Source organism: Asparagus officinalis, chromosome 6 (genome assembly GCF_001876935.1).
Source record: "Asparagus officinalis chromosome 6, Aspof.V1, whole genome shotgun sequence".
In the NCBI taxonomy this organism is placed as follows: domain Eukaryota; kingdom Viridiplantae; phylum Streptophyta; class Magnoliopsida; order Asparagales; family Asparagaceae; genus Asparagus; species Asparagus officinalis.
This window is the reverse complement of record NC_033799.1, coordinates 5,501,322-5,516,194: the sequence shown is the minus strand read 5'-3', so window position 1 is coordinate 5,516,194 and position 14,873 is coordinate 5,501,322.

Here is a 14,873-nt window from a genome sequence, read left to right as displayed (position 1 = left end):
GTCCCCCCTGGGAATCCCCGCCAGCAAGTTAGCCTCCACAGGAACGGTTATCTATGGTTTCAACACAAGCGGGTCACGACCGTTGGGAAAAATCCGGGTGAAGTGTCAACTCGGAGATCTGAAGTCTGAAGTCACCTGTTATGTGATCGATGCAGAGACTTCCTATAACTTACTGTTGGGTCGCCCATGGATCCACGGTAATCTTATAGTTCCCTCCACCCTCCATCAGTGTTTGAAATATGTCGACACTAATGAGGAGGTCAAGACGGTGGTCGCGGATAAGCAACCATTCAAGGGGTTAGAAAATTACTTTACTGACTCCCTTCTTTATGGTGCTGAGTCCGAAACTGAACCATCGGCCCATGGCACGGACAGCGGAGAAGAAGCTGATACCGAAGCCGGGCTCGATTATAGTGAAGGTCTTGTACTAAATGACATTGAACCTCTTGTAATCGATCTTGACGGTGATGAATCGTCGGACGAAAGTTGTAACTGGCAGCTTGCCGATGAAATAATAAATCATGATTTAGAGTACTCGCATTGTCTTGATGATGTAATGCAGAAATTGTACGACGACCCTAGTCTACATATGCCACTTCATTCGTCCTGTACAACGATGAAACACCTCCAAGATTCAGGCGGAACAACTGTGATCTTACCCGCAAAGACAGGGGGTGAAAAAGAGATAGTCTTTGGAAAAGGGGAATCATCCCCCACTCCAGATCATTTCTTAGATAGTAATTCGGATGAAGAAAAACCCGGGCGACACTTCTCTCGGTATAGTTCTCAAGCGAATGATTATATGATGAGTCGAGGCTATGACCTTTCACTTGGTGAAGGCCTTTATTTTGGTCAAGGTATTAGGGTTCCACCCCGTTCTACCTATGTACCAAAAGGAAAACCAGATAATTACTACAGTCGTAATAGAGGTCTGGGTTATGATTCATCCGAAGACGATTATGGCCAACAAATCATTAACCAATTAATAGATAGGAGCGGACATTCATCCGACACTTCAAATTGGGATTCTGACGTGAGCATTGGTGAAAGATTCAAATCCCTAATGTCGAACATGGCGACGGTTGACCCTTCCACAACAGAAGAAGACGATCAGTTACCTGTTTGGGAAGATCCATGGATGCATTACATGAATATCCAATACGGTGATCGATTTGAGCAAAGAGAACCTCCTACCGAGGATAAAGTGGTTCAAGTTAATATGGGTGACGAAAATAATCCGAAGCCTATATTTATCAGCGGTGATCTCCCGCCAGACGAAAAAGAGGAATTAATTGCCCTCGTTAAAGAGTATATCGACGTTTTCGCATGGAACTACGAAGATATGCCAGGACTCGACCCAAATGTAGCAATGCATACCCTTAACATAAAATCGGATGCTAAACCTGTCAAGCAACAACAAAGACGGTTTCGTCCGCAAATTATGGAGGCAATAGAAGCTGAAGTTAAGAAGCTAATTGACTCGGGTTTTGTCAGAGAGGAACAACATCCTGAATGGTTGGCCAATATCGTTCCAGTCCTCAAAAAGAACGGAAAAATCAGAATCTGTATTGACTTCAGAGATCTGAATACAGCATGCCCCAAGGATGATTTTCCCCTACCGATTACGGACGTCATTATCGACAACACATGCGGGTTTGAAAGAATGTCGTTCATGGATGGATTTTCTGGGTATAATCAAATCAAGATGCATCCGGATGATGAAAAGCATACAGCTTTCAGAACACCTCTTGGCGTCTTTTGTTATACCGTTATGCCTTTCGGTTTGAAGAACGCCGGTGCTACGTATCAACGGGCGATGACGAAGATCTTTCAAGAACACCTTAGGAAGACAGTCGAATGCTACGTTGATGACCTAGTCGTTAAGAGTCGTGATAAAAATGACCACATTAACGATCTAAAGACAATGTTCGAGCTTATGAGAACTCATCAGCTGAAAATGAACCCGACTAAATCCTTCCTGGGAATGTCGAGCGGCAAATTTCTTGGATTCGTCGTCACCACAAAAGGTATTCATATTGATCCTGATAAGGTGAAGGCGATAAACGAACTGCAGCCTCCAAGAAATCTTAAAGAACTCAGAGGATTGCAAGGTCGATTAGCATATATCCGTCGGTTTATATCGAACTTGTCCGGAAAATGTCAACCGTTTTCCAAACTCGCAAAGAAAGGCGTGTCGTTCATTTGGGATGAAGCATGTCAGAAGGCATTCGAAGATATCAAGAAATATCTAGCGAATCCACCTATTCTCGTTGCACCGAAATCGGGCAAGCCGTTTTTGATTTATGTCAAAGCGACGAGCCATTCGTTAAGTGCCTTACTTGCACAAGACGACGATAACGGTCACGAGCAAGCTGTGTATTATCTGAGTCGTACATTGGTAGGAGCTGAGTCTCGTTATCCGATGATTGAGAAGGAATGCCTCGCTTTGGTATTCGCGATTCAGAAAATGCGACATTATTTAGTCGGACAGACGATTTATGTCATTTCCAACATAAATCCCGTCCGAGTGTTCATGACCCAACCGGCTTCCATGAATTGGCGTTTGGCCAGATGGGCTTTACTCTTATCGCAATATGACTTGTACTTCAAACAGCAGAAATCTGTTAAAGGACGAGCTATTTGCGACCTTCTGGCAGAAAACCCTACGAAGGATGTAGTCGAATTGTACGACGACCTGCCAGATGAAACTCACGAAGTTAATACCACCTCACATCAACAAGTGTGGCAATTGTACTTCGATGGGGCTTCCCGATCAACCAACGTGGCAAGTGCACCCGGATGTTCTAAAATCTCCTCAGGAGTGGGGGTCGTTTTAGTTTCCCCGGAAAAGCACGTCTTGCCTAGAGCATATTCACTGACTGAACCATGCTCTAATAACGTGGCTGAATACAATGCATTAATAATCGGACTTAATTTCGCCAAAGAGCTGGGGGTCGAATACCTTGAAGCTTTTGGAGATTCTCAACTGGTGGTTAATCAAATACGAGGAGAGTATGAAGTCAGAAATCGAGACCTGATTCCATACCACCAGGTGGCCATCGAAATAGCAAGCTCGTTTGAAGAATTTTTCATCGAGTACGTTCCGCGTCTCCAAAATACATACGCGGATGCATTGGCAGCATTGTCAGTATCCTTGGCTCAACCTCCCGAAACAGAGCAATTAATTACAGTGAGGACTCATCAGCTTATTGTTCCAATCTACGATTCGAATGCTAAAGAGGTATACTCAACTGGAGTTGAACCCGAAGTTCGAGATTGGCGTTTTCCTATTATTGACTACGTCTTACATGGTATATTACCTGAAGATGTAAGAGAAAGGGAATCGATTCGGCGAAGAGCGCCGAGATTTTATTACAATGCCACATCGCAAACGTTGTATCGACGAGCTTATGATGGTCTTTTACTTCGTTGTCTATCCAGTAAAGAAGCGGAACAAGCACTCAAAGAGGCACATAATGGGATATGCGGTGCACATCAGCCCGGTCCTAAACTCTGCGACCGACTTAGGAGAATCGGATATTATTGGCCAACTATGGTGAAAGACGCACGCGTTGGCAGCATTGTCAGTATCCTTGGCTCAACCTCCCGAAACAGAGCAATTGATTACAGTGAGGACTCACCAGCTTATTGTTCCAATCTACGATTCGAACGCTAAAGAAGTATACTCAACTGGAGTTGAACCCGAAGTTCGAGATTGGCGCTTTCCCATTATCGACTACGTTTTACATGGTATATTACCTGAAGATGTAAGAGAAAGGGAATCGATTCGGCGAAGGGCGCCGAGATTTTCACTTAGAGAAGTAAAGACAGCTGATGTTATCAAATTTATTAAACACCACATCATATATCGGTATGGTGTGCCAAGACGAATAGTGCACGACAACGGTCCTCAATTCGTGAGCAACGCATTTATCAAATTCTGCGGTAAATTCGGGATTAAGGACGTTTTGTCGACTGCTTATAATCCTACAGATAACGGATTGGCCGAAGCTTTTAACAAGACTATCATCAAAATGCTGGAAAAATTGGTGAAAACCAATAAACGAGATTGGGATGACAAACTCGGCGAAGCTCTCTGGGCTTATCGTACGACTGTCCGCACGCCTACTGGAGCCACCCCGTATGCTTTAACATATGGATGTGAAGCCGTCCTTCCATTGGAGATACAGATTCCTTCCCTCCGTATCGCTCTTACAACGGGAATGACGACGGAAGAACATCATCAGAAACGTCTCGAGGAATTAGAGATGCTTGGAAGCTCAACAACAGATCGAGTTTTATCAAGCTAGAATTTCTCGGGCTTTCGATAAAAAGGTCCGACGACGAAGCTTTAAAGAAGGAGATCTAGTGCTCGCTGTTCGAAGGCCTATGATTCTCACTTCTAAGAAGAAAGGCAAATTTGAACCTAAATGGGAAGGACCGTTTGTGATAGAAACAGTCCATTCAAACGGTGCATATCGCCTGATTACTCAAGATGGTAACAGATTGATGATGCCAATAAATGGGAAGTTCCTAAAAAAGTATTATCCGTAATACGTTCAGGATAACCTATGTAAAACGGGAAGTTCCTAGAGAATCCTGTATAGGATATTTTAGGATAACCCGATATCAGTTGATTATTCTAAATGAAAACTGATTACGTGCAAGATCTATTCTTAATTGTTGTAAAAATAATTAAGATCCTCTTACTACTTTTGTTGAGATAAGATTTAATCACAATTAATTTTTCCTCACAAAACCCTGTAATGTGATCATGGAAGATGAGATTCGATAATTCGTGACCTCACACCATGAAACCCGCACTGGTCGGATTGATCAAAGGTTATCAGTCTGTATCGGTCGATAGATTATTTCGTGTCAAATTCTTATGTTTGAAATCAAAATTTCCCACCGAGTAGTTAGTGCAAATCAACGAACTCATTGTTATTTGCACCCTACTCCAATTCCTCAATTGGTCAAATTTTTAAATAGCTAGGACCAAAGCCAAAATCCCCTATCGATTCATTCCATAAACGAGAGGTCCACAAATTGAGCGATCAAACCTTCCTACAGTTAGGATCGTCTCAAAACCCCCACTTGGTCAAACCTTACTATAGTTAGGACCACAACCAAAATCTCCTTTCGATTCATTTCTTTTGCGAACGAAAGGTCCACTTTTGAATTGAGTAATCAAACCTTATGACAGTTAGGGTTATTCAAACCAATCCAGATTCTCTAAGTGGAGATCTCACTTTGAGTCTCTTTACTCCAGGAGATAGAATATAAAATTCTTCCTCTCCGATTCTGGGTTTATCTCTACCAACAAACAAGAGACCAGGAGATAGAATGTAAAATTCTTCCTCTCCAATTCTGGATTTATCTCTACCAACAAACAAGAGATCAGGAGATAGAATATAAAATTCTTCCTCTCCAATTCTGGGTTTATCTCTACCAACAAACAAGAGACCAGGAGATAGAATATAAAATTCTTCCTCTCCGAGTATGGGTTTATCTCTACCAACAAACAAGAGATTGAAAGATAGAATATCCAATTCTTTCTTTATAATCTTGGTAAAATCCATGTCGTTCGCACATGGGGGATGTTATCTCTATCCCTTATTAGAGATAAGCCTACATCTAACACATGTAGCCTACATATTCAACATTGTAGTCTAAAGTCTAAAAGAGTTTAATTCTTTTAGCCCAACGTTATATGTGAAACGAACCTAGATAATTTACATACTAGCCCGATTCAAACGGTAGTCAGTAAAGGCATATCAAATCCGTTGATGGCTGAGGATTTGCCAAAAATCCTATAAGTATTATGGTTATTTATTCTAAACAAGAATGAGTAATTATAATAAAAGATCTCAGTGAGCAAAAAGATTCAATATATTGACCAAGAGTGTTCAAACAAAGCTACAAAAATATATGTTCTCCGATTACAAGAGCTTATATTGACTAATTTGACTTTCAAGTTTTGACAGCTCTAACGCATAAGTCTGTTCAAGCTCAGCCGTCAATTTAATCTTGAAAGATTCTTCATCAACACTTTGAAGCGCGACGACCTCTTGTTCCTTTTCAGCAATTATTTTATCTTGAAGGTTCAGCTGCTGTAACATGTTTTCTTCGATATGAACTTCCTGCGTCAACTCAGACTCCAAGACATCATGAGCATCCTTAGCCATTGCAAGTTCCTCCTCTAAGCGAGCTATTTCCGCTCGACTCGATTCTAAATCCCGGCGTAGGTTGACCTTGGCTTGTGTTCTTTTGCCAACGTTCACCCTAAGCTGATGACTGTGGGCTCTTAACTTTTAGAGTTCAGAGTTGGCAGATTTTTGGGAATCACGCCACGCTTGCAACTTGGATTCCATATGAGAAGCGATGTAGAAGGATATGCCTTTGGTGCGAAGAGCTTGCAGAAGTTCAACATGTCGCTTCAAATCAACTAAATAAACGTTAACTGAATCGGCTAACTCATTATACCCTTCCTCTCTGAACCCTGACATAAAACGCTCAAGAGATTTGTTATAACTCTCGAAGTACGATCCTTTGAAGAGAATACGATCGACCATAGAGTTCAAAAAGGAGATGAAGCCTTGGAGATTAGAGCAGATGACAGCCTTATCCGGATCCTCGTCGGTCAACAGAGCTTGAATATAGTCTGACAATGATGAAGGAACTGTGAAGAGGGTAAATAAGTCAGTACAGAACATATATATGAATACAAGGTAATAACCTGAAACATACCGAGTTCAACGGAAGAGCCTTCAGTGCGACTTGGTTCACCCAAAGATGGTAGTCCGCCTTCCTGAACGACCAAGGTTGGTTCAGGAATAGTAGCTGTTGATGCACCCGCTACGTCAGATGCTTTTTTAACTAAAGCCTCAGAAGACGGCGGGTCCAAGCTAAGAGACTTCTTAAGAGGGGATTCTACAAACAGAAGGATTACAATGAGCATAATGATAATCCGAACTTGAAACAAACGATAGGTAAAACTCACCAATTCTAGCCACAACATCGGCCGACGTACCAACTTCTTCAGTTGGTCTCGCTTTTGTTGCAACTGGGCTAATTTGGGGAGTAACAGTAACTTCTATCATCATGGGGTCCATAGGAGTAGAATGTTGAGGTTCAAGAACTGATGATTGCAAATCAACCTCAGTTCCTGCCCATGGCACGAGTTCACTACCCTCCGTCCGATCAGACGTTCCAGTGATTATAGTAGTATCAGTTCCAGTAACTGGTCCTATAATTCGAACGCTTATATAATTAATCAAGTCAAAATATATACGTATGTATATACGGAGTTTACAGAGCCAAAGTCTTACTCTCAGAAGGACCTGCTTCGGGTGAACCAATTCCAACATCTGAGCAAAGTCTTACTCTCAGAAGGACCTGCTTCGGGTGAACCAATTCCAACATCTGAGCCGGTAGCTGGACCAAAAGCTTTCTCTAACAAAGAATCCAGGATTTGTTGATGGTCGTCCTCTGAGATATTAAAGTTGAAATTATTAAAATCATCGACTTTGGTGGCATGGGTAGCTTCTCCTTCAATAGGCTCATGCATCGGGACGTCTACAAAACGTGTTGAATCGTAAATGACACGTAAATTCACACGAATTTGCTCAAGACAAAGATTAATTACCTTCGTTGGTCGGGGCAGATTCGAGAGCTTCATTACTTGTACCTGCTTCTTTTAATTTGACTAAAAGGAGAGAAAGCGCACAGGTCATTAGAGGAGGCACACGATCCGACTCATTCATTTCTCGGATTTCTCTGCCGAGAGGAGAAAGATCAGTACCTGCGTCCGTAGCGGATGGATCAACGTCAGGAGTCGGTGGAACACCAGCTGGTTCTTCTTTCAAAGCATCCTGCATTTGTTGAACATAGCTGGTCTCCTCAGTCTCCATACCTCCGGGAGAAACAGCATCAGCTGGCAACTCTCCTTCTTCTCGACTCCCTACAGAAGTTGAGCATGAAATAAGGTGAAAGTGACAAAAACAAATAGTTACCTTGTTCATCAGAAGAAGCACTACGACCAGACGTCTCTTCTAAAGCAGGAAGATGAACGCGCGGTTTAGAGGCAGCTTTCTTTTGTTTCTTCAGAGGACGTGCATCAGAACCTTCGTGACGATGTTTGGTGCGTAACTCAGCTCGGGGAGAAGCTTGAGTTTGAGCTTGAGTGGAAGATTGAGATCTTTGCCTACGAACAAGAGGCACTGTATCCTCTTCATCCTCTTCGTCGCAGCTGAGTACCTCTACCATCATCCGGTTAGGATACTCCATGACGACTCTCTCTTTCCGTTTTTTCGGAGCAGCTTGTGATTGAGTAGGCGCAGCAGAAGGGCGTACAAGTCCCCTTTCAAAGAAAGAATCGGAGAGGCCAGTCGCTTCTTCAGAGTTCGAATCAGTCTCACCTGCCTCCTCAGAAGTCTCTGTTGCTTCACTATCAAATTCCCCTTCACTATCAGCTGGGCGGGCTGGTTCCTTTCCCTTTTTCGAGGATTCAGCAGCTTCTTTTCCTCGAGTTGACACCCCAGCCTCAAGAGTTGACTCTGCCGCTTGCCGCGGAGCTATCTCTTCCTCTGAGCCTGATATCCTCCTACGTCGAGTGACAATATTGGCGGCTATCAACCATTTGCAAAAGAGGAAGGTCATCCGTAGGGGTGGCGTCTCTAAAGGAAGATCGAATTCGACATTTGTACAACCGGCAATGCTCCAAAGTTCGGATTACCGACATATATCTGATCATAGCCGAACTGACGGGCGAATCGACATGGGAGATAAGGTTCAATGTGACAAGTATCTCTTACCCTTAACAACAGATATCTGGGTCGAATGTTCATCAACCATCTGAAGCACCCGACATCCAAGATGGTGCGATTCTGCCTTGGGTCTTCAGCATCTACTAAAGTAGTATTGTAGGTACCGGAGAACTGAGGGAAGCAGGGGAAGAATTCCCAACACTTATGGATTTTAAACTGCCTTATTATGTCCGGCCCTCGATGATTGGTCCATTTGCAACATTCGAGATTCTGTAACAGAGGGATGCTGGGATTTACTGTCTCAGGAGCTTCCATTAAATCTGGCCGGTGAAGTACTAACCAGGTCATCAAATAAGTGTAGGGCAGCTCCAATTTCGGAACGGACAGACTGGCGGAGGGTTTCTTTTTCTCCTGAGTAAACACGGAGATTAATTGCCGTAATCCACTATGAATATCGGCCACCATAGCGGGAAGCAAAGATAATTTGCGACCTGTAGCTAGCTGGACGGCGGGATACAATACTTCCATTGGCATCGCATCTGAGGACTGGTGGGGAACTACACATTTCTTTAGCCATAAAGCTAGAAAACCCGCCAGCAGAGCAGTAGAGCTAATCGGAACACCAGCTTGCCACAGATAAGAGCGGAACTTAGTGCCGTGCAAAAATCCATCTTCTGAGCGCGAAGTATAAGATTGCGCGTTGGTTTTCTCTAACAGACGGTTAATTTCATCCGTACTCAAATTCCCATAAAGTTTCATAGGTCACAGTCGAACAATCTTTCATCTTGTTCAGCTGATTGGTGGTCGGAAAGAATTCTTGATATGGAACATCGCCCATAGGCAAAGCAGATACCTGCATCATTTCATGCAGTGGTAGTCCAAGCTCCCCGTTCTTGGTAAAGAATGTATTAGTGTCCGGGTTGTAGATCTCGAACAAGCATAGGAAATGACCTACACTAATCTGCAGGCCATGCATGCTGGCACGGATCGGGACATCCAACCCTAATTCTGCTAACTCTCGCCCAAAACGGTTTAACACATATCGGGTCATCCTGGTCCACCACCATTTGTCCCCAGAATAATGGACCCATCCATAGCATCTAAAAGTCTCTTTGGGTAATCTTTTTCCTGCTGCCGCTAACCGGTTCTTCACGGTGTTGGCTTGCACTATCTTCTCATTCTGGGGTATGTTGTCTTGTCCTAAGACACCCGGATGAAGTCCCCGCACATGAGCTCTTTCACTGGAACCTGGGGTGGCTTCCATCCCAATGAAACCACAATGAATACGCTCGTGGTTTTGAACTTTAACAGTGAGTGATCCCGAGGGATAAAAGGCAGATATAAGAACGATGACCCACTCTGGTGCAACCATTGCGCGGACTTGCAGAAAGCAATCTCCGGATCTTTCACCGAATCACCAAACAAGAAATCCGGCTTCCTTATGCATTGATTTGAGTCTTGTTCCGAGGTCAAGGTCGCATCCGTGATTAATCGTCGTAGAACACGACAACTGCCTCGCTGGATTAATTCCCGAGCACTTTCGCTGTAGCCAGATCTGAACTGGGGAGAGGATTCAATTAACGGGATCCCCTCATAATAAGAGTGAGTCACGCTACTCCGGCCAGTAACCGCATCAGCAACAAAGGTGGTAGAAGGAAATCAGACTGATAAAAGAAACATACACATAAATTGTGTAAGTGTAGTCCTAAAGACTGATAAAAGAAACATACACATAAATTGTGTAAGTGTAGTCCTAAAATTTTAGAGAAAAGCGGTATATCTTATTCCATAAGATATAGTCGTTATCTCCACAGCAGGTGTGACGATTTTCCATCTACTACATGTATCAAGGAGATATGCGTTACTATGCACGGGCATTATAACGACATACCAAAACCTTTCAATACACGTGGGATGATATGAAATCGCCCCTGTGTATTCTGAAGTGTGTTTTGTCAAAGCAAAACAAACACTTTTAAGCGTCGATCCCCTCAAAGGAGGATACCGGCTCTTCTCGAGGGTATCTCAAAGGATACAAACGAGGATCTGCAAGCAAATACAGGTACATGTATATGGAATTGGTGAAATACAATATTTAAATTCGTGAAAAGGTGAAAGAGATATACCTCCACGGGAGATCGCAGCAGGGGCAGCCTCTTCAGGGCTCTGAACAGTCGGTCGGCTTCGGGTTCCTCTGGATCGACGCGGCGACATGATGAGTAAATGATCTACAAGGAAGCCCAACGAAAAAGTCAGGATTTTGAGAAAAAAATCGACCAAAATATTACCAAATATGGCTGAAATAACGCATGCACAGTCACAGTTGAAAAAGAGTCAAAATTTTGGAGAAAAGGGGATGAACAAACCTTTGAAATCTGAGTGAAATCTTCCCAAACAAGAGCACCTCCCAAGTCGGCAACAAAGAGGAGAAGAAATAGAAGAAAACTGGTTGAAAATCGCCCAAGAATCACTCAAAAAATCGTCAAAATCCGACGTGAAAAAACCCTAAAAACCCTAAGTTCGAGTTTTATACTCGCTGGCTCGCTCAGCGAGACAGAAAACTCTATCTCGCTCAGCGAGACAGAAAACACTGTCTCGCTCAGCGAGACAGCATATTTTGTCTCGCTGAATGAGACAATGAACCCTCTCTGTATCGCATTACGATGCAGATGAATACTCCAATGGGTACACGAGTCTAAACTGTATTCCCATCCTCAACAGGAAGTTTCTGGAGAATATTAATCTGAATATTCTTAAGGATAACCTGATGAGCTCTCAATGGATATATCAATTCAGTGATAAAAGCTGAACCCACAGGAGCAGATACCAACTTTAATTCAAAATCTCGACAATGATCAAGCGATAAACGTGACGCTGAGGAAGACATTAGCTATTCTACAAAGAACTGAATAGACTAAAAGCAACAGAGATCAAGCATTGAAGCCACTCACAAGTCCTTTCACACGATGTACTCAACCAAGCATTGAAGGGATCGTAAGTAAAACTTATCTTATCCAAAGTATCCCAGACTCTTCTATAAAAGAATGCGTCTGGAATACTTTGGAGGGGGTATCTGTAGGCGTCAAAAAATGCTAATAGATATCCCAAACATAGAGAAGATCACTCAGGGATCTCATATTAAAAATCAAAGCAGTAATGAACTGTCTCGCCAGCGAGACAGGCTTTGCTGTCTCGCCAGCGAGACAGGCTTTGCTGTCTCGCCAGCTATAAAAGAATGCGTCTGGAATACTTTGGAGGGGGTATCTGTAGGCATCAAAAAATGCTAATAGATATTCCAAACATAGAGAAGATCACTCAGGGATCTCATATTGAAAATCAAAGCATGAATAAACTGTCTCGCCAGCGAGACAGTATTTGCTGTCTCGCCAGCGAGACAGTATTTGCTGTCTCGCCAGCGAGACAGTATTAAAATGGTCAAAACTACCTTTGTAACTGCCCTACACGTATCCATTAACTGCCAAGGGACGTGGGAAACATCGTGGGCGGAAATCACGTGAATAACTGCCAAAATAACGGAGTTTGAAACGTGGGAAGGCAGTTAAAACAAAAACTGCCTGCGGTTACTGTTTGCGAGACAGTATTTACTATCTCGCGGGTCGAGACAGCAAACACTGTCTCGCCCAGCGAGACAGTAAACACTGTCTCGTCGTACTGACTTCTTCGATTGTTAAGTTTTTGCAGTTACTGACCCTTGAGGCTATAAATACCCCCCTAGGGTCACTTCTGACGGGGATCGAGCATTTGTTAGAGCATTCCAGAGTAGAGAGAGAGCAGATTTGAGTTTTTCTTGCAACGCCTTGAAATTAAGCTTTGACTTGATTTTAAGAAGAACGACTATCTTACTTCAATAAGATATCGTTTCAATTCTCACTTCGATAAACGAAGTCAGAATCATAAGCCCCCCCTTCACGATCTGTGATTCGGCAGTCCACGAACCAAAGCGTTCCCGGCACAGGCAAAGTCCCACGAAAACAAAGATCGATAGACGATTTTTGTGTTTGTTTCTCAAGAGTTGTAATTTTCGTTTTGTTGTGTAGAAAAAAATCTTATAAAAAGATTATTCTTTCGAATTTGTTGTAATCGAACAAAGTTATAATGAATTCCTCAACAGCACCAACTTTTGAACCAAACATTTATGCCGCCTGAAACTAAGGATAAGGTTATATTTGGGCATGATGAATGGAATGAGGGTGTTTCTTTTTGGCAATTCTCTCTCATCGGGCAAGTAATGTGGCTTAATGTCAGATATAAAGCTATAGAATCTTATGTGCATAAAATTTGGGCCTCTTTTGCAATTCCTGAAATCAGTATTCTCAAGGCTGGTGTATTTCTGTTCAAATTCAAAAATAAAGAAGAAATGTGTGATATACTTGGAAGAGGACCCTGGTTTTTTGGCTCTAGGCCTCTACTCCTAAAGACTTGGGCTATTGATGAAGATATTGATAGAGTTAAGGAGTGTGTTTACCCTATGTGGATTCAGCTCCCAGGGTTAAAGCTTAACATGTGGAATGCAAAGGCAATAAGCAAAATTGTTAGTATTATTGGAAAACCTATCTCTACTGATAAACTTACAGCTACTAGGCAAAGGCTTGCCTATGCTGGGGTCCTCGTTGAAGTCACAATGCCTGCTCCTCTACCTGACAGTATCTCAATTCAGGGGCCAAATGGGTCTATTTTCACTCAAAAAGTGATTTATGAATTCAAGCCAAGATGGTGTGAATTTTGTAGAATGGTTGGACATGAATCAAGTTTATGCAGGAGAAAAGTTAGAGTTCAGAAATGGATCCCCAAGCAAAACATTAAACCTGTAATCCAGCAGGAGGGAAAAACTAGTGCTGATATTGGTACTAGCAGTATACAAAATTCAGTTCATTTGAAGTCTGTTTTACAAAAAAAAGAAGCTGTAGAGAAGAGATCTATTGAACATCTTATGGATGTTAATCTGGTGAATACTGAAGCAAATGAAAGTCAAAGAACACACACAAAGAGGAACAGTGATGTTGATGAACAGAGATCTATTGAACATCTTATGGATGTTAATATGGTGAATACTGAAGCAAATGAAAGTCAAAAAACACACACTAAGAGGAACAGTGATGTTGATGAATAGAGATCTGTGCATGTTGTGCATGCTCATCAGTTAAAAGATGGTGTTTGCCAATCAAATCTTACACCTGCTATTAATCCCTGGATTCAGATACAAAGAAGTAAGGGAAAATCTCCTGCAAACAATTTCTCTCATCTGAGCTATTTGAATAATGATCCCTCTACAATTGATAGAGGAGATTGTAGTGAATTATGAATTTTTCAATATGGAATGTTAGAGGACTGAATAAGTCCTCAAAACAACATCTGGTCAAAAATCATATTTTTCAATACCAGATATCTTTCATAGCTCTGCTGGAGACAAAGTTAAAGGAGGATATGTTACAAACATGTACAAAGAAAATTGCTAAAGACTGGAAATGGATATCAAATGTGAGAATATTTGGAAAAACTAGAATATTGATTCTTTGGGATCCCAATGTCATGGATATTAACATTCTCAGGTTTTCTGATCAGCATATAACATGTGCAGTGAAGTCTTTGGATGGAAGTTTAAATTGCTTTATTTCCTCTATCTATGGTTTCAACCAATTGGAAAAAAGGAAACAACTATGGGCTGAGCTCACTGATATTCAAGTTCTTATTGGCAATACTCCTTGGCTTCTTAGTGGTGATTTCAACTCTATCACTAGTGATGAAGAAAAGCTAGGAGGAGTCTCTCTTACTGATGCAGATACCCAGGATTTCACCAACTTTATCAAAGACTGTGATCTTTCTCAGCTGAAAACTATTGGATGCTACTATACTTGGAATAATAAGCAAGATCCTGTGTCTAGAATTTGGAGTAGGTTGGATAGAACATTAGCTAATGACTCATGGATTAATCTCTACAATTCAAGTCAAGCTGAATATCTCCTTCCGAGTTTTTCTGATCATTCACCAGCCCTGATTACTATTAAGGAGGATGAAATACAAGGAAAAAAACCATTCAAGTTTTTCAAAATGTAGATTAATCATGATAAGTTTTTACCAACAGTT